General features: G+C 42.5%; 1 protein-coding gene and 1 long non-coding RNA gene across 2 annotated transcripts in view; both read right to left on the bottom strand.

The window, feature by feature from the left end:
- Positions 1–27,333, bottom strand: part of LOC310825730 — a 519,499-nt gene that overhangs the window by 244,812 nt on the left and 247,354 nt on the right. The window lies entirely within an intron of this gene.
- KCND2 (potassium voltage-gated channel subfamily D member 2) overlaps positions 1–27,333 on the bottom strand; it is a 279,387-nt gene that overhangs the window by 177,698 nt on the left and 74,356 nt on the right. The window lies entirely within an intron of this gene.

Genomic DNA, 27,333 nt, shown 5'->3' with positions numbered 1-27,333 from the left:
ATTTCTGTATCACAGACTGCTATTAGATAGCAGAGGAGCAGGGTAACAATGTAATCCTATAGGTGTCTAGGGCTCAGTGGAACTTACTCCCAGGTAAATGAGTACAGAACTGAGGATTTAGTCTGTAAATTGAAGTAGTGTATTACAACACATTTTTTAGGTGAACCCTAACAAAAGAATGGACTATTTCATTGGAATTAACTCTGTGTAAATCATGCCCTTTATTATACAAATATATGTAATCCAGATTCTAATAATGCCTCCAAAAAGGCTAATTATATATAAATATTTGCATGAATAGGCTGGTCCATACAGGCATACTGTTAAGTCCTGTATGAATGTAACATAATGTGCCCCCCTGTTCTTGTTCTACTGTTATCATTTATGAATATGCCAAATCTGGTAATTAGAGGCAATTCTGTCCACTGCATGGGTGATTAGCATAATTAATCTAGTTGAAGAGAAAGGTGAAAATCGAAGAAAGAGCCTGTAGGTTAAAGGCAAATAAACCAATCTGCTGGTGAAGAGTCTACATGCTGTAAGTCAAAGGAAGGAAGGCATTCTAGTGAGAAAGCAATTACAAAAAATACAGAGGTCCAGAATGATAGACATGGAGAGTATCAGCAGTGGGTGGGATTTGCTGAAGCCCAGAGAATGTTGAGAAGAATATGCTGCCATATTCCTTGAGACTGCCCTTTAAAAATACTCAGAAACTGTAGCTAATGCAAAATTGTTTGGAGTCAGATCACTTCCAGAAAACCTGTTTCCTGAGCTGTTACCCCAATTTGTTTGCACGAAGTTTGTGGGGAGGCTATACAATGTCTTTATTTACTGAGCATTCGTTCTGATTTGTTTTCAGGAAAGTTATACGACATCATGTGAAGTTATCCAACACATTTTATATATGTCACTTTACCCAAAAGGCATATTATTCATTGTTGTTGTTGTTGTTGTTATCTGGGTTTGTTGTGCAAGAATGCCAAATCAACTTTAATTGAATTTAAACCTGAATTTAAACCTGAATTTTCTGATACACAGTTGAATCCCATCTCCAAACAAGTGACTGCTTGGAAGTACCTTCAGAGCGGTCTAGCTTTATTACTTTTGATTTTTGCACAGGCTTCCAGTTCACTTCCTGGCTCCCTAAGTGGTTTGGGACCAGGCGATTCGAACCTGCCTATCTTTTGAATTTCTCATTGGATGCTGCAGCATCCCATCATCTTTGGCAGTAGCTGGCTGGGACACAGAATAGAGCCTGTTGTAGCTCACAGGTAATGGGACTTCCTAGAGATGTCCAGCTTGCCTCATCTTTTATGGAGCTTAGGCAATCTGCAAAAACATTATTTTCCCTACATTGAGTTCTCTCTGCTGTTATGGCTCTGTTTTATGGCTCTCTTGTGATACTTGTTATCTTTAAATGGAAATATGGGGGTGGGGGGGAAATAATGTACCGTATTTTTTGCTCTATAAGACTCACTTTTTCCCTCCTAAAAAGTAAGGGGAAATGTGTGTGCGTCTCATGGAGCGAATGCAGGCTGCGCCGCTATCACAGAAGCCAGAACAGCAAGAGGGATTGCTGCTTTCACTGCGCAGCGATCCCTCTTGCTGTTCTGGCTTCTGAGATTCAGAATATTTTTTTCTTGTTTTCCTCTTCCAAAAACTAGGTGCATCTTACAGAGCGAAAAATACGGTATATTAGGTTGCCAACGTTTTAATACGTAACCTGCTTCTATTCATAAAAATAGCCTGAGATGTTCAGTCCTTCAGTTCATGAAACAAAAGGTAATTCTCACATAGGATTATAGGACAGTGATTATTAGAGTCACAAAGGCCGCTCACACGAGCACGGTATTTTGAGCGAATGGAGCTTCCTTTGATCATCAGAACCTCTCCCTGCTTCAGCTCCAGAGATGCTAGATGATCAAAACACATGACTTCCCCCACAGAATCCTGAGAACTGAAGTTTTCCCATTACAAAGCTACAATTCTCAGCACTTTGAGAAACCACAGTTCCATGATTTTTTTTTTTGAAGGAAGCCTTGCGCTTTAAATTCATGGTGTATACACAGCCACTCTCTTGCAACAGCTAAGAAAGTGGGTGAGAGAAGAAATATGAGCAGAAATGACAGACATCCATCATTCCCGCCTACACAAGTCTCTCTCTCTCTCTTGGATAACCTAAGAGGCTGTTTTAGAAGAACAAACCCAAATATCAATGGTAGTGATGACAAATTTGGCTAAAACCCTTCTGCACTGCTATATGCAACCTCATTTTGCAATGTTCCATTTACAGTGGTACCTCAGGTTACATACACTTCAGGTTACATACACTTCAGGTTACAGACTCCGATAACCCAGAAATAGTGCTTCAGGTTAAGAACTTTGCTTCAGGATAAGAACAGAAATCGTGCTCCAGCGGCGCGGCAGCAGCAGGAGGCCCCATTAGCTAAAGTGGTGCTTCAGGTTAAGAACAGTTTCAGGTTAAGGACGGACCTCCGGAATGAATTAAGTACTTAACCTGAGGTACCACTGTATTTGGATATGCTATAGCCTGTTCTTGCACAGTGTACAGAAGAATTGTGTGGGGGAGAATTAATTATTTAAGCAAACCATTGAGAGATCTTTGGAAATTGGCGTTAAATTAAGGTTACCAGATTTTTTCCAAAGAATCTGGGGACACTTTTTAATTTTTTTGAAAAGAGAAAAAAAGTCATTGAAAAAAGTTATTTTTTTAAAAAAATTAAGAAGTAATATCTTCTCTTCTGTGGTCTCCTCTGTCGCACCACCTTGCTCTGGGCCCTGGCCTGCTCTCTTGGAGTGCTAACTGCAGTGGAGTAGGCTCGGCTCGGGCCTGGACTCGGCCATGTGTCCTTGCCCTCCTGGTGCTCTTCTACTTCTTCTCCTCAGCGGCGGCAGCAGCATGGCAAGGTCGGGGCTCCTCTATTTTTCCCCCCTTCCTCTTCCTCTCTCCCTCCTCCTCCTCCTCTCCTTCTCCCTGCATCGGCTCTGGGGTTTTCCTGGCCCGGAACGCCACTGGGCAGTTGGCCAGGTGCTCTCGCTCCCAGCTCAATTTGGGTTGCGCACGCATGTGTGTCAGTTGATGCGCCGGGTGTCCCCAGTTCTCCGTCAGCAGTGGCAGTCTCAGCAGCCCAGAGCCAGCCCGGTAGCGCAGTTAGCTCTGACTGGCTTCAGGAGCTGCTCGCTGCCATGGCGCCCGCCATTTTGCTTCACCAGAAGTCCCCATATGATGTGTCTTGTGCCGTTGAACTAACCACGCAACATTCGTTCTCCACTAATAAATCTACAACACTTAAAATATAAATCCGGGGACATTAAATGAAATCCGGGGACATTCCAGGGACGGATTTTGTCCAGGGACAGATTTGTAAATCTGGGAAACAGGGACGTCTGCTAACCATATGTTAAATCCCATTAAGTCGCTTTGACCTGAAAGGCATGTATCCTAATCCCAAAAGCGAGGAGCTCTAAAGGCACTCTGTTCATGCTCAGAGACACCCCATTATTATCACGTATATATGAAGGCAAAGATTTAACATTGAAAAGAGGGTCAAACCCTGATGCAGAGTCCTGGTTCTCCTTTATATTTCTACCTCAACCCACAGAAAGCTGAATGCAAAGATCGCATTGAACTCAAGGAGAATTTTGTGAGGGCTTTGCATCTCAGAAGCTTCTGTACATCACAAAGTGCATAAGGCTCTCATGCAGAGCATACAGTGGTTAAATATATCTGAGTGCAAAATACATATTTTATGAATTATCTGAAGATTAATAGCCATTTCCATTTCTTAACAGTGGTGTGACAGAGACGAAGTGCTCAGCGTCTCAGCACAGAGTATGCAATTCATCTAAGTTTTTTGCTTTCCTCATGCTCAACAACTAAGGAATTTGCACAATAAAGTACATTTTGGGTCAAAACCCAGTAAATCTATAGTGTAGTCTTTAGATGAAAAGCTGCATCTTCCTGTCATGATGAAGCGCACATTGATTTTTGTTTTGTTTTGTTTTTTAGAAAAGTAGCTTGCTATCCTCTCTTTACTGGGGCTGGAGGAATCGTTCAGAAGAACTTCTGCTCTCCAGGCAAGTCTGTTTGGGTTCCTGTGGAAGGGCTTAACAAAGCTCTTTGGAATGCATTCCGCATTCAGGCAAAAGCTGACTCATGGAGAGGCCAAGGATTTTATCTACGCAGCAAAGTTTGAAGCCATTCTCTGAGCTCACTGACTGCTCCTTTTTCACTGTGCACAGATTTCAATAGGGTATCTAAAACTGGGCATATGTTTAATTAATATTTGAACAGCTCGGATAAATATATGGGTTACATAGCTGGACGTTGCTGCCTCACAAAATGCAGTCATAATACATAAATGATCAGTGTTTTGTTTTTTAAATTGATTTACAACTTGTATTGATCTGCCTCAGTGTGGGAACTTGTACCACTCACTAGCTGGGGGTTTGCTGACTGAGGCTTTTGTTATATTCTGGCTTTTAAGAAGTCTCTTTTAAGAAGAATTCCCAATAGGAGAAAGAAGGCGTTAGATAAAACCGTTTCCACTTTTTCGTATCTGAAAAGACCACACAGGTCCTCTTGACATGGCGCCATGGCAGCACCAGGAATCTTCCTGGATGTGGGTGACAAGGAACAGGCAAAGAGGGAGAAAGTTTCATCCCACATATTAGGGCCAAACTGCTCCTTACATCAAATACCAATTTTAAATAAGCACATATAAGCTGGTCATCTTCATTTCGAAGGCATGCTAGCTGCAAAAGGCCCTGATTTTGGCTGCGTGTGCACCATACGGTTAAATTGAAGTTGAAATAAATTGAAATTGAATTGAAATACTTTATTGTCACTTGTACAACTTGTATACAGTGAGATTACACGAGCACCCCCCACTCAGCTCTCTTACTCTTAATTCCCCTCGTTTACTGATGCACACCCACCAAACCCGAAAGTCAGTTGCCCTGTTATGATCTTTTCATTCAGCAGCCTAACAGCCCACGGATAGAAGCTGTTCTTTACCCTGTTGGTGCGACTAATCATGCTTCTATATCTTCTGCCTGAGGGCAGGAGATCAAGAAAGTGCCGGCCAGGGTGTGAATTATCCCTGAGAATTTTCCTCACTCTCCTGAGGCAACGTTCTTCCGCAATGTCATCCAGTGAATTCATGGGACAGCCCATAATATCTTGTGCTGAATTCACCACCCTCTGTAGGCACTTCCTATCAGTTGATGTCAAACCAGCGTACCACACCGTGATGCAATATGAAAGGACACTTTCTATTGTGGATCGGTAGAAGGAGATAATCAGATGTTGATTGACACTAAAGCACATTTAATGCACCTGACTACCCCTCAAAGAATCTTGGGAATTGTAGCTCTATTGGGAGTAAACTATAGCTCCCAATATCCATAGGGGGCAGAAATGTGTTTGGAATGTATGGCACATGTGTGTGGCTGAAAATGCTCCCTCGCTACTCTTTGCCCCTCAAATGCAGCAGTAAGCAGTAAAATGAACATTCACAGCAACTATCAACTGATTATTTTTTTCAAGTATGAAAAGATTTGCAGACTAATTTTTTATTTTCCAGTGCATGAGGCGGGTATAATTTAGGTGTGAAAATGCATTTCAAATGCATCTCAAATGCATCTCATTTGAGAAATGGCAGAGATCCAGAAATCGTGGTGTCAGCACTTTCCATGGGATTTTCCCTGTCTCATCCCTCCTCTCATTTTGTTGACCAATCCTGTAGATGCACACCTCCCACATTTTGGGGGATATATTTTTTTAACATATGAGTTCATTCTAACAGATGAGTTCATTTTAATGTTTGAATTCATTTTGAGCACAGCTTCTTTCCACTGTTTTGCCAGTCAGTGTAGAAATCACAGATCTAGATGTACCAGTGATCTGACTCAGCGTAAGGCATCTTCCTGTGTTCCTAAATTCTCAAATAACTTTACAGTGGTACCTTGGTTCTCAAACTTAATCCATTCTGGAAGTCCGTTCCAAAACCAAACCATTCCAAACCAAGGTGCACTTTCCCATATAAAGTAATGCAAAATGGATTAATCCGTTCCAGACTTTTAAAAACAATCCTTAAAACAGTAATTTAACATGAATTTTACTATCTAACGAGACCGTTGATCCATAAAATGAAAGCAATAATTAATGTACTTTACTATAAAATAAATAAAATAAAATAAATAAGACAGTATTGTAGATGACAAAAATTGAAATTTATTTTTTTTCTTTCCTGCACTGATGATAGTCATTGTTTGGATGGGAGGCTTTTATCCATTTCCACTGTCACACAATCAATCAATCAGTAGCTGAACTGGGTTCCATGCAGTCACAAAAACAAATTAACAGAAAAAGACTCAAAAACAAAAAAGTCAAAATAAATAGAAAAAACGAAAGTGCCAAACTGGAAGTCCATTTGGCTTCTGAAATGTTCGAAAACCAAGGCACAGCTTCTGGTTGGTGCAGGTGCCCCGGAAAAAATAACCGACAGCCGCATCGGACGTTTGGCTTCCAAAAATCGTTTGAAAACCAGAACACTTACTTCCGGGTTTTCGGAGTTTGAGAACCAAGGCGTTTGAGAACCAAGGTACCACTGTAGTTCCATTCTAACTCATAGTCTTGTTACATTGCAGGAAATCTGTGTCATTACTAAATCAAGAGGTAACAGGATGAAACCTGCTTTTTTTTATTCAGAAGCCATTAGTTTTAGACAGGTAAGGTAAAGGTAAAGGGACCCCTGACCATTAGGTCCAGTCGTGACCGACTCTGGGGTTGCAGTGCTCATCTTGCTTTACTGGCCGAAGGGAGCCAGCGTACAGCTTCTGGGTCATGTGGCCAGCATGACTAAGCCACTTCTTAGAGAGCCAGTGTGGTGTAGTGGTTAAGAGCGGTAGTCTTGTAATCTGGGGAACCGGGTTCGCTTCCCCGCTCCTCCACATGCAGTTGCTGGGTGACCTTGGGCCAGTCACACTTCTCTGAAGTCTCTCAGCCCCACTCACCTCACAGAGTGTTTGTTGTGGGGGAGGAAGGGAAAGGAGAATGTTAGCCGCTTTGAGACTCCTTAAAGGGAGTGAAAGGCGGGATATCAAATCCAAACTCTTCTTCTTCTTCTTCTTCTGGCGAATCAAAGCAGCGCATTTAGACAGGTAACTTCCATTAAAAAAACCCAAAACACCATTCTGTAGGTTGCTTCTTATGAAAATAGTTTTGGTGCTCATGAATCCAGAGCCCTAGCTCAATGCAGGCCCTGCTTCAAATGAATTCTATGCTTTCATTGGATAATACTAGGGATGTGCCTTTGCACATGCCAATACTCTCCATCTTTCTCCAGGTGTGAACAGGGAAACATATGAACTTAAGATCAATTGAGCTCACGTTAATTTGTGAGCAGTGGGATCCAAAGGGAGAGAGATTCTCACTTATTTGAAGAAGAAGAAAAACAGTTGCAGTTTCGTGCAATTTATCATTTATCCAATGTATGTGATTTTTACCGTTAGCTATTGTTCATTATTGCTTCCTAAAAACGCATCTGTCAGGAGTTAAATCAGTCTGTATGTTGCGCCACACATGGCACAATGATCCATGATTGGGAAAGAGAATGATTGTCAGCATTATCATAATCCAACTCCCACTACACATTATTGCCCCTTCATTTAGTCAATGAGTAAAATGAGATTATAAGCTTTCTGGCGGTACCACTTACAATTTGTCTGCCCTAGGATATTCCCTAGCACACTTCTGGGGGTTGTAAAATCATAAATGCCAACAAAAATCGGAGGATGGTAAATCTTTACGTACTAACAGATTCCCTGTCTAGCTGGCATTCAAGTTAGAAAGTAAATCGAAACGGAGGACATTATCATTAGATGAAAATGGAAAATTAAAAGCCTTTTGGCTCCAAACCTCAAAGGCCTCTGCAAATGTTTGACCTACAACTGGGCTGTCTCAGTGTTAGTATGAGTTCAACAGTAGTATGAAATGTGTCATAACCCCTCTGTCATTCTCCTTCCCATCATCTATTTCGGCGTGCCGGTCCCAGAGGCTCATGATGAATTTCAGTTTCCAGCAACCTCCATTATTTTACAAGCTCAGGGCTGCCTGGCTTGAATTCTGCTGCATAATTTGATGCCGGAAAATGAATTGGAAGCAAATGCATGTGAAAATTGCAAGTTTCCACACACGCTGAGAAAACTTTATTTCCAGTTTGGCAAATTTATAGGAAGCAAATTCTGGAACACAGTCCCTCCATGCTTTTTTAAAGATTTGTTATTTTAGGGGTAATTGATTTAAGATAAAAAGGTCCAGGCTATGATCACCTGTATTTATGGCTAGTGTGTACAGAGAATGGGGACCAACAGGCAACCAATATTAAGCCTCTAAACCATATGCTCTATTTCTGATGTTCATTCTATGACTGGCACCACCCATAAGAGTGAGGTTTGCAGAAGTACAAAAAACAAAACAAAGCAAGCTACCAATGTTGGGGGAAAATTCCATAGGTGTTGAAATCCCTATAGGTAATGATATTAATAGATAAGATGTTAAATTGTTTTTATATGCAACAATAGCGGTAAGAGTATTGTTAGCCCAGAAATGGAAGCAAGAAGAAATTCCTATGAAAGAAGAATGGCAGACAAAATTAATGGACTACACAGAATTAGATGAAATGACAGGAAGGATTCAAAACCTGCGGGACCAGAGATTTACAGAAGATTGGAAGAAATGTACGAACTATTTGAAGAGCAACTGTAACCAACAAATTACGCTAGTAGGACTACAAGAAGTTTTGTAAGGAGAAATATATGAAATATTGCAAAGCAGAAAAAGAATAGAGATGTTAGTTATGAGATTTAAATGTGATAGTAAAAGTAAGAAATGTATATTAAGTGAATAGATTGGAAAATTTTCAGATGTGATTGATGGAAGTAAAAAAAACTGTATACAGTAAGATGTTAAAGTGTGTTTAATTATTGTCGAAAATTATATGTTAAAAAAAGAAATCAGTTTGAATAAAGTGCTATTCAGAAATCTCCTGCTCCCAGCTAACACACAAACACCAGATAATTCATTACCAGTGACTCATGTAAGCTCCCCCACCTGCAGCAATATATTGGCCTGGATGTATTGAGAATTTCTCCCTCTTACTGGGCTTTCTTCCCTACTTTCCACACTCCTGACACCTCTAACCACAAACGTGCCAACAATGTTTCTTTAAAAATATTTGGCACATACTATACGTAGGTTTCATACAACCAATCCCAAAGCCCCTCCCGTTTCCCGATTAACCACAGACTCAATATGCTTGTAATTACTATGCTGAATTAAGATTCTTTTGTCACTGAAGGCAATTTAAAACATATTCATTATGAATCTCACAGCTATATCCCCCATCCCTTGGTTAATTGCGCTTATGCAAAATTAGGAAACAAAACCAGGCAGCAGCATGGGTGGTATCTTTCCAGACCTGCAAAGTCTTTCCTCACAAAATCAACGTGTTTTTCTGATGAGTCACAACTCTGTGGGACCATCTCTTAGGGCCTGTCCACAATTTTATTTCCCCCACAATTTCTAGTACTTTGTGTCAATCTGTCCTATTGGGTCCAGGAGGGTTTGTTTGTTTTTGGTCACACCACTTTTCTAGGGGAAACCCCACTGTTTAGTGCTGAATAAAAACAATTTGTGGAAAACCTGAAAAAAATAATTGCCTCTTTTCTGAACCAGTCCCCAAAGAGCTCCTGAACAGGATGCTTTTCTGGTAACTGTGTGTGTGTGTGGGGGGAGACCTTCTTTTCCTGCTTTGCCCTGGAAGGTAATTTTTCCAGTTATTATGGATTGAATTTATATACCGCCCCTATACCTGGAGGTCTCAGAGAGGTTCAGGGACGTTGTCTCTCTAGCTTTGAGCAGTGCACTCCTGGATTTCTTGGGATACTTAATTTTTAAATTCATTGTACTTTACCCTGTTTAGCACTCATATAATAATTGTGATCAGGTTATATATGCTTGATGTGTGTGGGTGTTCTCGCTCATTTGTTTTGATTGGTTGTGATGGTCTCAGTCACTGCTTTATTTTCTCTAATAACACATATTGGAAGGATGCCAACTCCTTTGGTCAACATGACCCTCTGGTTTTCTGATTCTCTGACTCTCTGCCACGGGTGGGTGGAGCTGAAGGTGGAGACAACATGAAAAGTGGACTATTGGTTTTAGGAAAAACAGGGTTTCAGGGGGGGGTTCCCCAAGTAAAATCCAAGGCAGAAATCACAAGTAGGCCAGACAAAATCCAGAACAGGTCAAAGAGGTACAGACTTAAGGGAAAGTGTGGCTGAGTCCTTAGTTTCATAGGCATGAAGAAGACCTTGATGAGCCTCATGTGGTCCATGGGATAGTCTGGGTGGATATTTTTCCAGAAAAATAATTACAGTTCCAAATTCGCACATAGAACATAGCACATAGTGCTTTGGCAATGTTCAAAGTCCATTTTGTACTATTCATTCTATTTTGTTCTCTTGTTATTCTCCCCGCCCCCTATTAATACCTACAGGAGCAGTAAAAGAAAAAGATAAAGATAAAACTCAGAAATGAAAACCAGATAGTAAAATCATGTAGAGAACAGGGAATGGAGCCCTCTAGCACTGCCTTCTGGGTTTGCTCCTCCAAGAAGAAATGGAGTCACTGTGTAGTAGAACCTACATGTCCCATCCCAGCAAGGTGGCCCAGATGGATCCCATGACTGATGGTATCGAAAGCCACTGGCAGGTCTAGCAGAAAAAACAGGGACACACTCCCCCTGTCCTACCCATCATTTACCACGATGACCAAAGTCATCTCCGTCCCATAGCAACAGAATTATGCACTCTCTTAAAATATTGATATCAATGTAAAAAATCTGTTCCAGATGCTAAGCTTGCTTAAGGATGCACCTGCAACCCAACGCCTTTTCTTTTTCTTTTTCAGCTGTGGTTTCTGCTCATTAGCAACCATTTCTGGAATTCAGGAAGGCTGTGGAAAGCATCTCTTAAGGTCGATATTGCAGGGGGGTGGCACATACAATAAGTAGCAATTTGAATATGTCCTTTTCCATAGCAGTACCGCACTTGACCCTACGTGTTGTATCTCCACAAGCTGTGACATTCCATGTTCTGTAAAGGTGTTCCTGCCAGCAAAGTCTTAAGAATGAAAAAGTACTTCTGAGCAGATACACAGCAAACTCTGCAGTTCAGCTGATACTAATGTTAAGTGCACAAGCCTCTACATTCTGGGATAGCCTTCTATAATCTCCTTTCCCTTCCTTTCCACGGGAGTCTAAGCTGACCACTTTTCTTTTGCTGGCAGGCAAATACTTTTTCTTTTAACAGGTCTCTGGCCACTAACTGTGTGTTGCAGCTGGGACTTTTAAGGGTGGGTGTTGTACCCCCCCCCCAATTGTGCTTTTAAATGGTTTTAGAAGTGAGGAATCTTATTTAATTCTTCTTTAATATTTATAACAGGTGTTTTTTATTTTTAAAAAAGCTGATTCTTTTTTTTAAAAAAAAGCATGATGGGAGTTGCCTTGGGTCCTGCACTGGGAGAAAGGCAGAATATAATAAATTAAATTAATATTTGTATTTTTTTAAAAATAAATAAATAAATAAAAATAATTTGTACCTATGGCCTGATCTTCACCAAATGGTTCTACAATTGACATATGGGTTATAAATTGTCATAACTAAAACAAGTATAGTTTACATGACAAACCATAAAATAAAACTACAAAACTATCCCCAGATGACGAGGTCATGCTGAGTCTTATGCCTGTTTATTTGGAATCAACTCCCTTTGAAGTCTATGGGTTTCTCTCTAATTCCCTGCGTATTTCATACCCCATGTACAACAGTGGAAGGGTGAAGAAGAGCATTTTGAGGAAGCATAGTGTCTGGCTTAAATGCATCAATGAGAAATCCATCCGGTCTGTAGGTAGCAATTGATTTCTGGCAACCAGTTAAAACATGTTTGTTCTCACAGGCTTTTGGTGGATATTGATTAGTCTGTCCAAGTTTGCTGTTGTTACCATGAAGTGTTGCAGTTGTGATCGAAATGATTTGCTTCTTTCTGTTTTATAATGGTTTAATTGTGGTTAAATTGTGCTTTGTCTCTATAAAATTTTTTTTTAATCACCCTGGGATTACAGGAAGGGCATTTTGGAAGTGAAAGAAAGAAGGAAATGACTGGAGAGAGTGCTGTACTTGTTGATTCCCCCATTCCCATGGATTCAGCCCCTCTCCCCAATATAATGTTCACCTGAAAGATCAAAGCAAAGTGTGGGAACCTGTGTGAACACAGTATATGAGACTGGACAGAGTCTTTACAACTTAATCCCTGTCCCCGCACTTAACTTAATTCCCTAGGTTGTGGGGTCATGAGTGAAAATTATAAACACTGCAATCTATCTTAAACCCAATGGCTTTTAAAATAATAATAATGAAATGTATGTATCGATATACCGTATTTTTCGCCCCATAGGACGCACCGGCCCATAGGACGCACCTAGTTTTTTGGGAGGGAAATAAAGGGAAAAAAAATATTCCCCCCCCCCAGGTGCCCTGCGCTAAGCCCGAAGCTTAGGGCGCGCTGAGCTCAGTGCGCCCCAAGCTTCTGGGTGCCGGCAAGGTCTCCGCTAGCCGTGGGAGAGCTGCGCGGCTCTCCCAGGGCTAGCGGAGCGCTGTGCTAATCCTGAAGCTTGGGGCGCACGGAGCTCAGCGCGCCCCAAGCTTCTGGGTGCCGGCAAGGTCTCCGCTAGCCGTGGGAGAGCTGCGCAGCTCTCCCAAGGCTAGCGGAGCGCTGCGCTAATCCCGAAGCTTGGGGCGAGCGGAGCTCAGCGCGCCCCAAGCTTCTGGGTGCCGGCAAGGTCTCCGCTAGCCTTGGGAGAGCTGGGTCTCCCACGGCTAGTGGATAGCTTCCTGAAGCCTGGAGAGTGAGAGCGGTCGGTGCGCACCGACCCCCCTCGCTCTCCAGGCTTCAGGGAAAGCCTGCATTCGGCCCATAGGACGCACACACATTTCCCCTTCATTTTTGGAGGGGGAAAAGTGCGTCTTATAGGGCGAAAAATACGGTATATGATTCAAAGCAACACACAAACACAGACCCAGAGCATTTAGAATGTGGTGTGAATATGTGGATCCACAATATTTGAATTCAAATGTTCTAATCTCTTGTGTGATGATGATCAGCAGGAATAATCATCCTTGATTCACCCTCCATTGCTTTGCTAGCTACAAGTTGGAGGGATAACATTTGAAGGAACCAGGCAGAGGGCCTTCTCGGTAGTGGTGTCCTCCCTGTGGAACGCCCTCCCACCAGATGTCAAAGAGAACAACAGCTACCAGACTTTTAGGAGACATCTGAAGGCAGCCCTGTTTAGGGAAGCTTTTAATGTTTGATGTATTACAGTATTTTAATATTTTTTTGGAAGCCGCCCAGAGTGGCTGGGGAAGCCCAGCCAGATAGGCGGGGTATAATTAATAAATTATTATTAATATTATTATTATATTATTATGAAGTGGGGAACCTTTTGCAGTCCTGGACTCTCTCCACATAGGACGTGGGTGGCGCTGTGGTCTAAACCACTGAGCCTCTTGGGCTTGCTAATCAGAAGGTCGGCAGTTCAAATCCCCACAATGGGGTGAGCTCCCGTTGCTCTGTCCCAGCTCCTGCCAAACTAAAAGCACGCCAAAAAAAAAGTGCAAGTAGATAAACAGGTACCACTGCAGCAGAAAGGTAAATGGCATTTCTGTGCACTGCTCTGGTTTCGGTGTTCTATTGTGCCAGAAGCGGCTTAGTTATGCTGGCCACATGACCTGGAAGCTGTACGCTGGCTCCCTCAGCCTGTAAAGTGAGATGAGCGCTGCAACCCCAGAGTTGTCTGCGACTGGACTTAACCATCCAGGGGTCCTTTACCTTTTTACTCTCCCCACGCCATTTAAAACTATGATCTTCCAGGGCTGTATATTGTGCAAGGAACTTAGTTGGGTACAGGAGGCTCCCTGGTGCAGATATTTGTCTCCAGCTTGTGGAGAGGTGGTGGAACTTGTCCCAGTCTCCTTCACACAATTCATGTCCCAGTCTCCTTCCAATTGTGTGTGGAATTAGAACATCCAAATAGGGTTTTTGTTTTATTTGTTTACTAGCAATATGAACATGAAATGTTGAGAGTGATTGAAGGCTGCAGCACAACCACTCAGAATTCCCAGACATGTAGATCTGGGAGCCTGTAGAATGAGAGGATTTGTGTACTATCACCTGATGTCGAAATGGCATTAACAGAGCCCTTACTACTGCTCCTGCAGAAATTAGATGTTTGAAGAGGGTGTGTGAAAAGTCTCTGTCCAAGGTGAAAAGTCACAGGTTGGTTACCTTGACCTCTTTCTCAGTTTTCTGACCACAGAAGTGAAAGTTTGAGAAAGGTAGGCTGGAAGAGTTGTCCCCATTTAGGCAAGCATATTATTATAGAAGATTTACTTGTTTCTTTACATAGTTATATTGACCACGTCTTGACAATTTATTGCACCCCATACTTCACAGAAAAGCCGCAAGGGTGAACAGGCTTCTGTTGAAAAAGGTCTGGTCCTTTCTCAATATCTGACTCTTCCAGGCTAGCACTCAGATGTGGCAAAGAAAGCTAAGAGTGTAAGTTGCATCCTCTGAGATAAATGAGGTAGCTCTGAAAGCTGCTCCAACATGGCTTGCAGGGCTCAATAAAGGGGAAAGTGTAGGTGGTCTCTGAAGAGACATAAAACCATTGTGTGTGGATGGCCAAGAGGAGAACATATATAATGTTGTAACTTGTACTGAATCAAAACAGAACCGAACTGACTGAAAGTGTTCCACACACAAAGTATATTTTATTTAGCGCATTACGCATAAAACTGTTCACATATGAATTACAAGCCATTTGGAGGAGAGACCCTTGAGTACTTTCACAATGCCAGCTGGAAGTTTTTCCATTGCTGTGAGCATATTGGAACGTGACCATTTCCCACGACGCTGAAGCCACTTCCACCAAGTTCAGTTACTAAACATTTGCTACCTTCATTACTTCACTGCCTTAGGTCATTTTTGTTCTTATTACAGAACTGTTTGGTTTTTGGAAATTAAGTCTGTGGCTCGAAGTGCAAAGATCTCAAATTGCAAAGTGTTCCAAAGGCATCATTTTATTAGTTGCAAATAGTTACAGTAAGCTTAAGGCCTGTTCACAGCTAACACATTTCCTACCTACACAAGCAGCCCTGGTTTTCCTTAGTTGTGAAGACAAATATAGTAGAAATGATTTTCTACTATGTCTGTGATGATCCAGACCTCCCATTCCTCTAGGCCTTATGAATGCATGTATTGAGAGCAAACTAGTTTGGCTTGTGTGAGCAATAAATTATTTATCATTATTTATTATATCTCACAGTGGCTGGCTTGGCTGTTTACGGCAAGATAAGCTTAACTTCAGCATAACTTTATTGTGCGCATTGAAATCAACAAGAACTTATTGTGTGATCTAGTCCTTGAGGCTCCATTTCACTGAAGTGATCTACCTTCCCCATCATACACCTCAAAGATGAACCTTCAAGGTGGATCAAAGTGCAAGATCCAATGCCACAGAAACATATCACATATGGCAATCTAAGGAAACACTTTTTGCACTCATCTATCCGCCGAAGAATTGCCGAAGAATTGATGCTTTTGAATTATGGTGCTGGAGGAGACTCTTGAGAGTCCCATGGACTGCAAGAAGATCAAACCTATCCATTCTGAAGGAAATCAGCCCTGAGTGCTCACTGGAAGGACAGATCCTGAAGCTGAGGCTCCAATACTTTGGCCACCTCATGAGAAGAGAAGACTCCCTGGAAAAGACCCTGATATTGGGAAAGATGGAGGGCACAAGGAGAAGGGGACGACAGAGGACAAGATGGTTGGACAGTGTTCGCGAAGCTACAAACATGAGTCTGACCAAACTGCGGGAGGCAGTGGAAGACAGGAGTGCCTGGCGTGCTCTGGTCCATGGGGTCACGAAGAGTCGGACACGACTAAATGACTAAACAGCAACAACATCCACCATGTATCATAAAAACCCACAACCATGAATGTGATCTCCATCCTGGACAATTTAGAACTGCTAACCTTAGAACCGCACCCATTCCAAAGTCTTGCATAGTGGGGAGACCTTCGGCATAATAGCAATGATGTACATGGTAAACAGGTCTGAAAATGTTTTGGGCGAGGCAGGATGATTCATCACAAGCTTTCCTTGAGTGTGATTTGTATCCCAAACTGAATGCAACAATGGAGTATGTCTTATGTGTCTGGTGCATAGATGCAACCTTTTAAGAGTATAACTTACATACTAACAGTTGTAGCAGCTTGTGGGCTTAAACCATTCAAAATGTAAATTGTAAACAACCAAAACCAGGAAAGGCAGCCTGCATTATAGGAACTGACTAGAGCAGATGTTCAGAAAGAACCATGGGTGGATGTGTTGTTGTGAGAGCCTCTAGCATTTTAGGGTGCATACTAGAGAATCACATGAGTAGCTATTGTTGCACGGTGAGATTTTGGACTTGTATTTTGGGAGTGGCTCGCTATGGTTTCAGTGAGGAGCCTTTCTCTACCCAGCCTAGAGATGACAGGAATTGAACTGGGCATGCTTTACATTCATCTCATAAGTTCTACCAATGAGCTCCAACCCTTCGACTTATGTCACCCTTTGACTGTCAGTGTTTGTGGGAAGATTCAAGTGCATTCCAGAAATTTAGGTTTGCACCATTATAGTGGATTAAAGTGCTCTGTCACTCTTAGCACAAGAAATCCACTTTAAAAACAAAAAAACCACTGCCTTTTTGTGGTTAGGGTGTGATGGGGAAATGCACTGAAAACCGTGAGATGAAGAAATGATTAATGGGAGACATATTAACCATTGCGCATGCAGAATAAGGATTTGTGCTGTTTGTAGTATAACCTTCCTGATCAAATGCTTGATAAACAACTATCTGACTTTTAGAAGACATCTGAAGGCAGCCCTGTTTAGGAAAGTTTTTAATGTCTGATGCCAGATGAGCGGGGTATAAAAAACAAATTATTATTATTAAAGGCTGGACATTGTCTAACCCACACATACGTTTTGTGCAAGCAAAGCAAGTGGATGAACGTTCAATAATCAGGTTGTCTCGAGGAGCCCTTTAATTTGAAAATAAATAGAACTTACTTTGGCTTAAGATTGGGCTGCTTGCATTTGGAATTTCATACATTTTCCCGCATAAATCTGCCGCTGAAATGATCCATGCTGCTAACAGCTTGCTTAGATATATAAGGTGCTATTTTGGTACAGCAGTGTGACTTAGCTATACTTCAGGTGCCCTCAGCTGACCAGCCAATGCCCTTTTTCTTCCTTGAAAATGGGAACGAATTTTGTAAGGAAATGTGTTACAATAGCACACTGGCTTATAACACCACAGCTGTGCTAAATTCTTCCACACAACGTGATGTCCATTATGGCATCCTAATGCTGCGATGCTGAGTTATGTGCTGAAGGTGGAGTGCTGTGGAGTGAAGAGGTTTGGCAGCCAGCCAGGGTTGTGCTACAGTACTGCATGCTTGGCGGAGTGTAGCAGACGATAGCCGGTTGCTAGAAATTACAGTTCTCTCATGCTGCCTAGAATTATGAAGTGGTGTGAAGTACTGGCAAATGGTGGCTATGATTTTATGGTACAATTGAACTGCATTAAGGAGCAGGGAGGTATTCCTTAACAGCTTTAGCCCATGACAATTTGCTTTTTACTTGCAGTGAACTAATAGCCAAGCACTGCAGTCCCAGCATATGGGGGAATAAGAAACTATTTAAGCTTCACAGTCACAGCAGAAAGGATACCTAAATGTTCAGCAATTCAGTTTTCTATGGAATCATTGTCCATGTTCATATGATGGGGTTTTTATAGAAGACAAATGTGAGCTGAAATGTGAACTGAAATCTTGAAAGGAGACAGCAACATCATTTATCACACTTGGGTTTTTTAAAGATATAAAACACAATGTTATGTAGAGCTGAAGTAAAAGTACATCTTATAATAAGCGATACCTTATCAGGGAATGCCAATTTTCTGTTAAATCTAGCATTAAAGGCAGTCACTTAGAGATATAGAAATCTCTTGTTTCTAATTCCAGTGTAATTATTATAATATACATGGTATAAACATGTACTATCCATCCAAATGTCTATTGTAATAGCTTTAAACTTCTGAAAACTGTGCTGCAACATTTGGGAAAGAGCAAAATCTGTTAGAGAGCTAAGTGCTGATCTGTGCATTACCAAGAATTGAAGATCAGGTTAGGGTTAGGGTTAGGGTCATACATGAATTTCCTAAGTTCAAACTCCACAAGCATCACTACAGCTACTTAAAACAAAAGATGTTCCCACCTTTCTGTTGGCTATAAGCAACCTTGCATGCCTTCAGTCAGTAGAGGGCAAGGTTGAAACTAACAGATAGTCAGGGACAATACACTTTGTGGTTTCCCACTAAACATCTAAGCTCCACCCCTGATCTGATCTGAGATGTCTGATTAAAGGAACAACCAACTTGGAAATGTGAAGCATTTCCTGAGCCACCCCAGTGTGTCTCATGATTTGGGGTATGTATGGAACAAACACCCCCCCCCCCCAATATTTACATTACGGTAATCCCTTATCTTTCTTTTTTTTTATAGTTTCAGTCTGCTGTCAGAGGAGGCAGATAACTTTATTTTTCAGTTCACTATGATGATAAAGATGATGATGTCTGTACCGCCCTTCATCCAAGGATCACAGGCTGGTTTACAATATAATAACACAAAAATACATAAAATAGTAACAAAGAAAAATAATAACATCTACAGTTTAAAATGCCTTGGTTTTTTCAATTAGCCTAAGGCCTGGGACGCGGTGGGACGCGGGTGGCGCTGTGGGTAAAACCTCAGTGCCTAGGACTTGCTGATCATAAGGTCAGCGGTTCGAATCCCCGCGGCGGGGTGAGCTCCCGTCGTTCGGTCCCAGCTCCTGCCCACCTAGCAGTTTGAAAGCACCCCTAAGTGCAAGTAGATAAATAGGGACCGCTTTATAGCGGGAAGGAAAAAGGCGTTTCTGTGTGTGGCGCTGGTGCTGGCTCGCCAGCTGCAGCTTCGTCACGCTGGCCACATGACCCGGAAGTGTCTTCGGACGGCGCCAGCTCCTGGTCTCTTGAGCAAGATGAGTGTGCAACCCTAGAGTCAGTCACGACTGGCCTGTACGGGCAGGGGTACCTTTACCTTTTACCTTTTAAGGCCTGGGAGAAGAGGAATGTTTTTGCCTGACACCTAAAGGTGCCACAAGTGGGGAGCTAATGCAGAAAAGTCCCATTCTCATGTTGCCACCCTCTATCATGGAGGAAGCTCACAAAGAAAAGCCTTGTATGATAATTGTAGGGTCTGAGCCAGTTCATATGGGGAGAGGCGGACCTTGAGGTATTGCGGTCGTGAGCCATTTTCTACAGAGAAAATGGGGATGCTTGATAGTGAAAACCAATAAAAAATATTTTAAAACAGATAGAAGAAGAAAATGGAATTCTATCTGTATCAAAATACAATAACTTACTGCCTTAGGAAGTATTTGGAATATAATAAATCATTTCTGATGAACAATTCTTTTTGACAATTTTCCATTATGCCATAAAACCTCTTAAGGAGATACAGATGTGTTCTACTGTCTGCAAAAAGACTCTAAATCCAAATGATTGTTAGTAACAGCAAAGAGGGAGTTCTTCAAAATATTCAACTAATTTTTACAAGATGTCTGCCAACATCTATTTTATATAATTCCGAAGAAACCAGATTGTGACAGATGACACCCACCCTCTTTGGTCTGAATTTTCACCTGCTGTATAAATAGTGATGATTGAAACCATTTCTGTCCTGTCTTTTTGGAATTAGATCTTGTCATATTTTGAGGTATGCTTCATATGAAAATTTGTATTCCATTAGCATGGAAATGTGAGACAGCAGCAGCTCACTGCATACATTTTACTTTGTCAACTTACATTTTGTTTTTGTTTTCAGTATTTATAGTAGAGCCCTAGAATATTTTGGAAGAGTTCTGGGGGAAATTAGGTTTAATTATGTAATTTTACGCCTAGCATTTCCACAGCTTCTTGCTTTCCTCCATGTGCCAAGCACCATAATTCTTTGGACATTTTGCAAAGTGTGATGATAGCTACAAGATAGATGAACAATACATATGTGCTTAAAAGGGAGTCATTGCTCAATACAATCAATGTACAGTACGTGTAAACCTCACTCTTGTTCATTCTTCAATATGCCATGATTACATCGCCACATCAGCAAAGGGGCTGACATGTGCATAGAATGAAGGACGCATAAATTTTGTTCTTTTGGATTAGAAAGTTTAAAAAGGACTGCTACAAGCGGCACTTTTGAAACAGCTTCAGGAATTGTAGCAAGGGGTGGATGATGCCTATCATAATGGAGCTTTCAAACTGCAATCCTATGCAGAGCTACCTGGAAATAACTCCCATAGAAGCAAACTATTGAGGATAGAAGTCAGTATGTTTCAATGAGAAGTCAATTATTAATCTGCTAAATTCAGTGTTCTAAATCTTGAAAAATCATTAAGAGGGTATCTCCAGACTTCCTGTATTTTATGGGAAGCACATGCTAGGGAATTTAGGCCTGTGTTCCAGCATAACAAATCCACTTTTAAAAAAGAAACAACCTTTTCATAGTAAAGTGACAAAGAAATGCATTGAAAAGTGTAAACTGAGCAAATAATTAATGCATGAGCAGGGAAACTTTTTGGCTCCATGGGCCATGTCCTTATTTGGCTTGACCTTGTCAGCCAAATAGGATGGGGTTTGGGGCCACCCATCTGGGCAGGGTCAGACTCCTGTCAAATGTGGAGCTTTGCAAGTCTCCCTCCTGTCAAACTCCTAATCTCAGTAGTTTAAAAGGAGTTTGTGGAGACTTGCAAAGACTTTAAGACAGTATGAAATGGGATCATGGGGGCTGCCTTAAAGGCTTCCCAAAAGTGCTGTTTGACGCAGCCTTTCAATGTCTTCATTCGAAGGAGAAGGATGATTCAATCTGTCCTCCTGAACACAACCAATCTTCCCCCAAAGCAGCCAGCTGCTTATCTCATCTCCCAATCACCTGACCTGGAAGGTAGAAACATGACTGCCTTTGGAAAAGATTGCCTGCATGCTGGACTCCCCAGCTTCACAAACAGCCCAATGTCCAGGGCTTGCAATGTGACTCTTTCGCCTCATGGGGGACAGGGGAAAAGGCACTGGCATTTTAAGAAGCATTGCTGTGCTCGAGAGAAACCTTCCTTTTTGCACATCCACTGGAAAAATATGGCTTTTTTGAGCACAGCAACACCTCTTGCAGGAGATCTGCAAAAAGCTTTGGGAAATATGCAGTTCTTCCTGCCCTGGGGGAGGGAGAAAAAAATGTAGGCATTTTATTAGCATAGCCCCCTTTGCCGTAGATCTTGCAAAAAGCAGAGGGGGGGGGAAACCCTGTTTTTACAGCTCCACTTAAGTGCAGCAATGGTTGTAAAATATTACCATCTTTCTTTTAATCCTCCACTTCCCACAAGAAGGGAGAACTATGTTGCAACTTCTGAATGCGGCAGCCAGACTGGGGACTTGGAGTGGCCGCTGAGACCATATAACACCGGTCCTTAAAGACCTACATTGCCTCCCAGGACGTTTCCAAGCACAATTCAAAGTGTTGGTGCTACGCTTTAAAGCCCTAAATGGCCTTGGCCCAGTATACCCGAAGGAGTGTCTCCACCATCGTTCAGCCTGGACATATAATTGGGAGGTCCAGCACCAAGGGCCTTCTGGCGGTTCTCTCACTGAGAGAAATGAGATTACAGGGAACCAGGCAGAGAGCCTTCCGGTGTGGTGCCCGCCCTGTGGAAAGCCCTCCCATCAGACGTCAAGGAAATAAAGAGTGATCTAACTTTTAGAAGACACCTGAAGGCAGCCCTGTTTAGGGACGTTTTCAATGTTTGAAGTTTTATTCTGTTTTTAGTCTTCTGCTTGGAGCCGCCCAGAGTGGCTAGGGGAACCCAGCCAGATGGGCAGGGTATAAATAGAATGTTGTTGTTGTTGTTGTTGTTGTTGTTGTTGTTGTTGTTGTTGTTAACATAGGGCTGCTTGAAGCAGGAGAGTCCCACATGCAGATAATCCTGCTTTTGGAAGACCTGCCACAAAAGTACCTTCTCTTGAGAGTAGTGATGCCCATAAAATTATGAGTGTAGTTTCTCTCCTATCTTCTCCTTTTCTTCTACCAGTCACCCTGTCCTGACCATGGCACCACTTTCCCAAGGAAATGCTGCAGATGGATGAAAGGGGAGAAGAAAGTGCATTGTTTTGCATAGGGTAGGGTGATTATGAGCAGAGAAGGATGTAGGGGAGAGGAGAGCAGAAACTACCCCCATACTCCTCCACTCTGATGTTAGGGTTGAACCAGCCCCATTGGGCAGGGCAAAGGAGGACACGAGTGAACTGAAGGATCAGGTACAATACAAGCAGTAGGGAACTTTCAGACAGCCCTTGCTCCCAATTATCTGAACTGAGCAGGATTTAACCCCCACACAACAGCTGGTGAGCAGTGATTAAATCCTGCTGCTTTGGCCAGTTTTGGGATTGAAGATATTAGTAAAAAATAGCATATAAAAATGCACCGCATCAGGGGAAACCACAAGCAAAAATTTGAATTTTAGTCAAAACGGCATACAGAAAAATGTGTGCATTGGGAGAAATTGCACAGCAGAATGCTGAAGGGTGTTGAACAAGTTTTTTTAAAAAAAAAAAAAAAATATTTATATTGTGTAGCAATGTGGAGAACTGAATTAAGAATGGCCAGATCCTTCAAACCATAATGCCCAGTTTCACTTTTTCACAATGTAAGCCTCTCATGACACACTGCAGCTTTCTAAGTTTCAAAAACAGTTTCCCCCTTTACCAGAGGACCACTGATATTTCCAAAATTGAGGCAGGGAGGGAGAAAAAAGCATTTATCCCTGATTGTGTGCAACTAGTTACACAATTCTCTAAATTTCAGTCTAAGCTTATTACAATTTGTTCTGGCCTTGTTTTAAAACGGTTGTTGAACGTACATTTGCTCTAATCCCAACAAGAGAGCAATAACATTCTGTTTGGCTACACTAGGGCACTATGAGTACGGCTATCTCTTTTTTCATAAAATGCCTCAAACACATTCTAGTGCAAATAATGCACCTATATATATTCATTCACCCTTTGATGTTGCTAATATTTAATAATACTTTTCCAGAAAAGAGGAATACACCATGCTGTAACTTGACCTACAAAATCAACAACTCAGTGGTTACCAAATGCTCCATAGGAAGTATTAAAAACCCTGGTGGGAGCCATCAGCAGAAACAGAATCGAAATGAGGATTTCCCGAAATAAGCATGAACCTGGGGGAAATGATTCATAATGTTGATATTCCTTCAAGCAAAATTAAAAGGATGGTTTGAAAAATTCGGCTCTAGCTTATCACACTGATTGTTATACCTTTTAAATCAAGATAATGCTTTGAAATTATAGATGCTTTTAAAAGTATGCTTCAATCTACACTTTGATGTTTGAATAAATAGCAATCTGCTCTCCCACTCCATCTCCCTCCCAAGGGAATAAAGCACTCTCCCCTATTTACTGAATTCTGAGTATTTCTGTATATGCATGATCTTAAGGCCAAATACGTAATAAAAAAATATATGTGGCAGTAAGATGAATTCATCAAAGATTCTGCAAGGGTAAACAAAATGTCTAAGAGATGTGAAAATATTACCCTATTAATTTTTGAAATTACTTTCCAGATTAAAATATGGCAGTAATTTGTACAATCTACAAGAAAACTAAACCACTGCTGCTGGGATTCACCTCACACTCAAGGACTTCAGTTTATGTGGGATGTGGATAAGCCTGCCAAACTTTCCTTGAAGTTGCAACTAGGGGATTAATTCTCATAGTCACTTGAGGTGGTAGCTAAACTTATCACACTGTAAGCTTGTAAGCAGCAACTAAGGAGTACTTTAGATGCTCTCCAGAAAGCAACATTAAGATGAAGCAAGAATGACATGTTCTCCACAGGTAGATGAAAGTTCTTTCCCTTCATCTTGAAAAATATGCATTACTCCACAGGAGGTATTTATTAATTGAAATGTTTCCACGCTGTCTTTCATACACAATAACAAAGTGATGTACAAAAATCCAGAAGTACCATGGAATTTACCATTCAGAGTAAAACGTGACTAGCAAATAAATTGAAAAGAAAACCAGCTGGCCCCAATCCTATGTCAGAGCTGAACCCAATGTTCAGGTGGAACAACTGAGGAATTAACTCTACTCAATCTCCCCACCCATGTTGGTAATACATGCCAGGCCAGATCCCTCAGCCACAATCAAGTTGCGCATTAGCATGAACTTATTGCGAATTGACCTGGAAATAAAAAGCAGCAACATCAGGCCACAGGTTGCAACCTTAGAGCAGGCATCCCCAAACTTGGCCCTCCAGATGTTTTGGGACTACAACTCCCATCATCCCTAGCTAACAGGACCAGGGGTCAGGAATGATGGGAATTGTAGTCCCAAAACATCTGGAGAGCCGATTTTGGGGGTGCCTGCCTTAGAGCAAGCAGGATCCTTAAGGCTGGGAAAGAGGGCCAGAAGAGGGAAAGGGCAGAAGGCCTCAACCTCCTCTTCTCTACAGATGTCTCACCCTCCATCAAAGCTGTACCTCCCCTACCTATAATCGCTGGTATAATGATGCTCTTCTTACCTTCACTTCTTTTCTGCCCATTCAGGCACATGTTTACCCAACCTACTCTTAAACACTCTCAATATCCTTCAGCAGCATCTACCCAACACACCATTGAAACTCTCAACATTCCCGTAAAGTAACGGTAAAGGTAAAGGGACCCCTGACCATTAGGCCCAGTCGTGACTGACTCTGGGGTTGCGGCGCTCATCTGGCTTTATTGGCTGAGGGAGCTGGCGTACAGCTTCCGGGTCATGTGACCAGCATGACTAAGCCGCTTCTAGCGAAACCAGAGCAGCGCACGGAAACGCCGTTTACCTTCCCGCCTGAGCGGTACCTATTTATCTACTTGCACTTTGACGTGCTTTTGAACTGCTAGGTTGGCAGGAGCAGGGACCGAGCAACGGGAGCTCACCCCGTTGCGGGGATTTGAACCGCCGACCTTCTGATCGGCAAGTCCTAGGCTCTGTGGTTTAACCCACAGTGCCACCCGCATCCCAACATTCCCGTAGGTAAAGGTAAAGGGACCCCTGACCATTAGGTCCAGTCGCGGATAACTCTGGGGTTGCGGCGCTCATCTCACTTTACTGGCCGAAGGAGCCGGCATATCTGTCAGGGAACTGCCATCGGAGCCAGCGGCGGAGGCAAGGCTCCCAAGCGATGCTGGAGAAGGGCCCAGCAGGGAGAGAGGCAGCTCATCGGCTGGGGAAGGAAATCAGCGTAACACCAGGGATAAAGGGGGGCAGATGGGGGAATCGGTGAGAGGGCTCCAGGACTCCTCGCCGGAGACCAGCGGGGAGAGCACGGGTCCTCCGCTACCCACACCCACCCTATGCAGAAGACTTCCACGCAGGGAGAGTAGGTGGAGACTTGGCGTCAAAGAACTTCTGTGCTGGAAGAGGTTCAAGAAACGCCCACTGACGGATTCTACTAGCGACTGAAACAGCCACGAAGTGAAGGGCTGTCCAGACAGAAAAGGTTTAACCAGGCAACCTAGCCAGGAGTGGCGGCAACTTACACACGAGCAACCCCTATAACCATTACAGTATCTTACCGGCCCAGTGGTTTTTCCTACTTTCTTCATTTTAAACCTGAATTTTGCTATAAAAAGCTGATGATCTGAGCCACAGTCAGCTCCAGCTCTTGTTTTTGCTGACTGTATAGAGCTTCTCCATCTTTGGCTGCAGAGAATATAATCAATCTGATTTCGATGCTGCCCATCTGGTGATGTCGATGTGTAGAGTTGTCTCTTGTGTTGTTGGAAAAGCATGTTTGTGATGACCAGCTTGTTCTCTTGGCAGAACTTTATTAGCCTTTGCCCTGCTTCGTTTTGCTCTCCAAGGCCAAACTTGCCAGTTGTTCCTTTTATTCCCTACTTTAGCATTCCAATCCCCTATAATGAGAAGAACATCCTTCTTTGGTGTCACTTCAATAAGGTGTTGTAAGTCTTCATAGAATTGGTCAATTTCAGTTTCTTCAGCACCAGTAGTTGGTGCATAAACTTGGATTACTGTTATGTTAAAAGGTCTGCCTTGGATTCGTATTGAGATCATTCTATCATTTTTGAGATTGCATCCCAGTACAGCTTTTGCCACGCTTTTGTTGACTATGAGGGCCACTCCATTTCTTTTGCGGGTTTCTTGCCTACAGTAGTAAATATGATGGTCATCCGAACTGAATTCGCCTATTCCCGTCCATTTTAGCTCACTGATGCCCAGGATGTCAATATTTTTTCTTGCCATCTCATTTTTGACCACATCCAACTTACCCAGGTTCATGGTTCTTACATTCCAGGTTCCTATGCAATATTTTTCTTTACAGCATTGGACTTTCCTTTCGCTTCCAGGCATATCCGCAACTGAGCGTCCTTTCGGCTTTAGCCCAGCCGTTTCATCAGCTCTGAATCTACTTGTACTTGTCCTCCGCTCTTCCCCAGTAGCATGTTGGATGCCTTCCGACCTGAGGGGCTCATCTTCCAGCGTCATAACTTTTACATGCCTGTTGTCTTTATCCATGGAGTTTTCTTGGCAGGGATACTGGAGTGGCTTGCCGGTTCCTCCTCCAGGTGGATCATGTTTGGTCAAAACTCTCCACTATGACCTGTTCATCTTGGGTGCCCTGCTTGGCATAGTTCATAGCTTCTCTGAGTTCTTCAAGCCCCTTCGCCACGGCAAGGCAGTGATCCATGAAGGGATAATTCACTTACGCACACACTTACGCACACATTCACTTACGCACACACAATTACCAGCAGAGGTGGTCTGTCCTATTTTGTCGCCTGAGGCAAAACAGAAAGTGCTGCCTCCTGCCTCCCCAGCCACCGCCCCACCCACTTCCACTGAGGTGCACCTCCATGCAATGCTGATCAGCTTCTCCTCAAGGGTGGCAAAGACGAATGGCAACGCCTCCCTCTCACCAGTGGTGGAAGTGGTGGAACGGGCAGAGCTCTGATTACT

This window comes from Podarcis gaigeae (assembly GCF_964106915.1).
Source record: "Podarcis gaigeae genome assembly, chromosome: 10".
NCBI classification, from domain to species: Eukaryota; Metazoa; Chordata; class Lepidosauria; order Squamata; family Lacertidae; genus Podarcis; species Podarcis gaigeae.
Note: the sequence above shows the minus strand (reverse complement) of the source record. Positions and strands in the feature narration are given on the sequence as shown.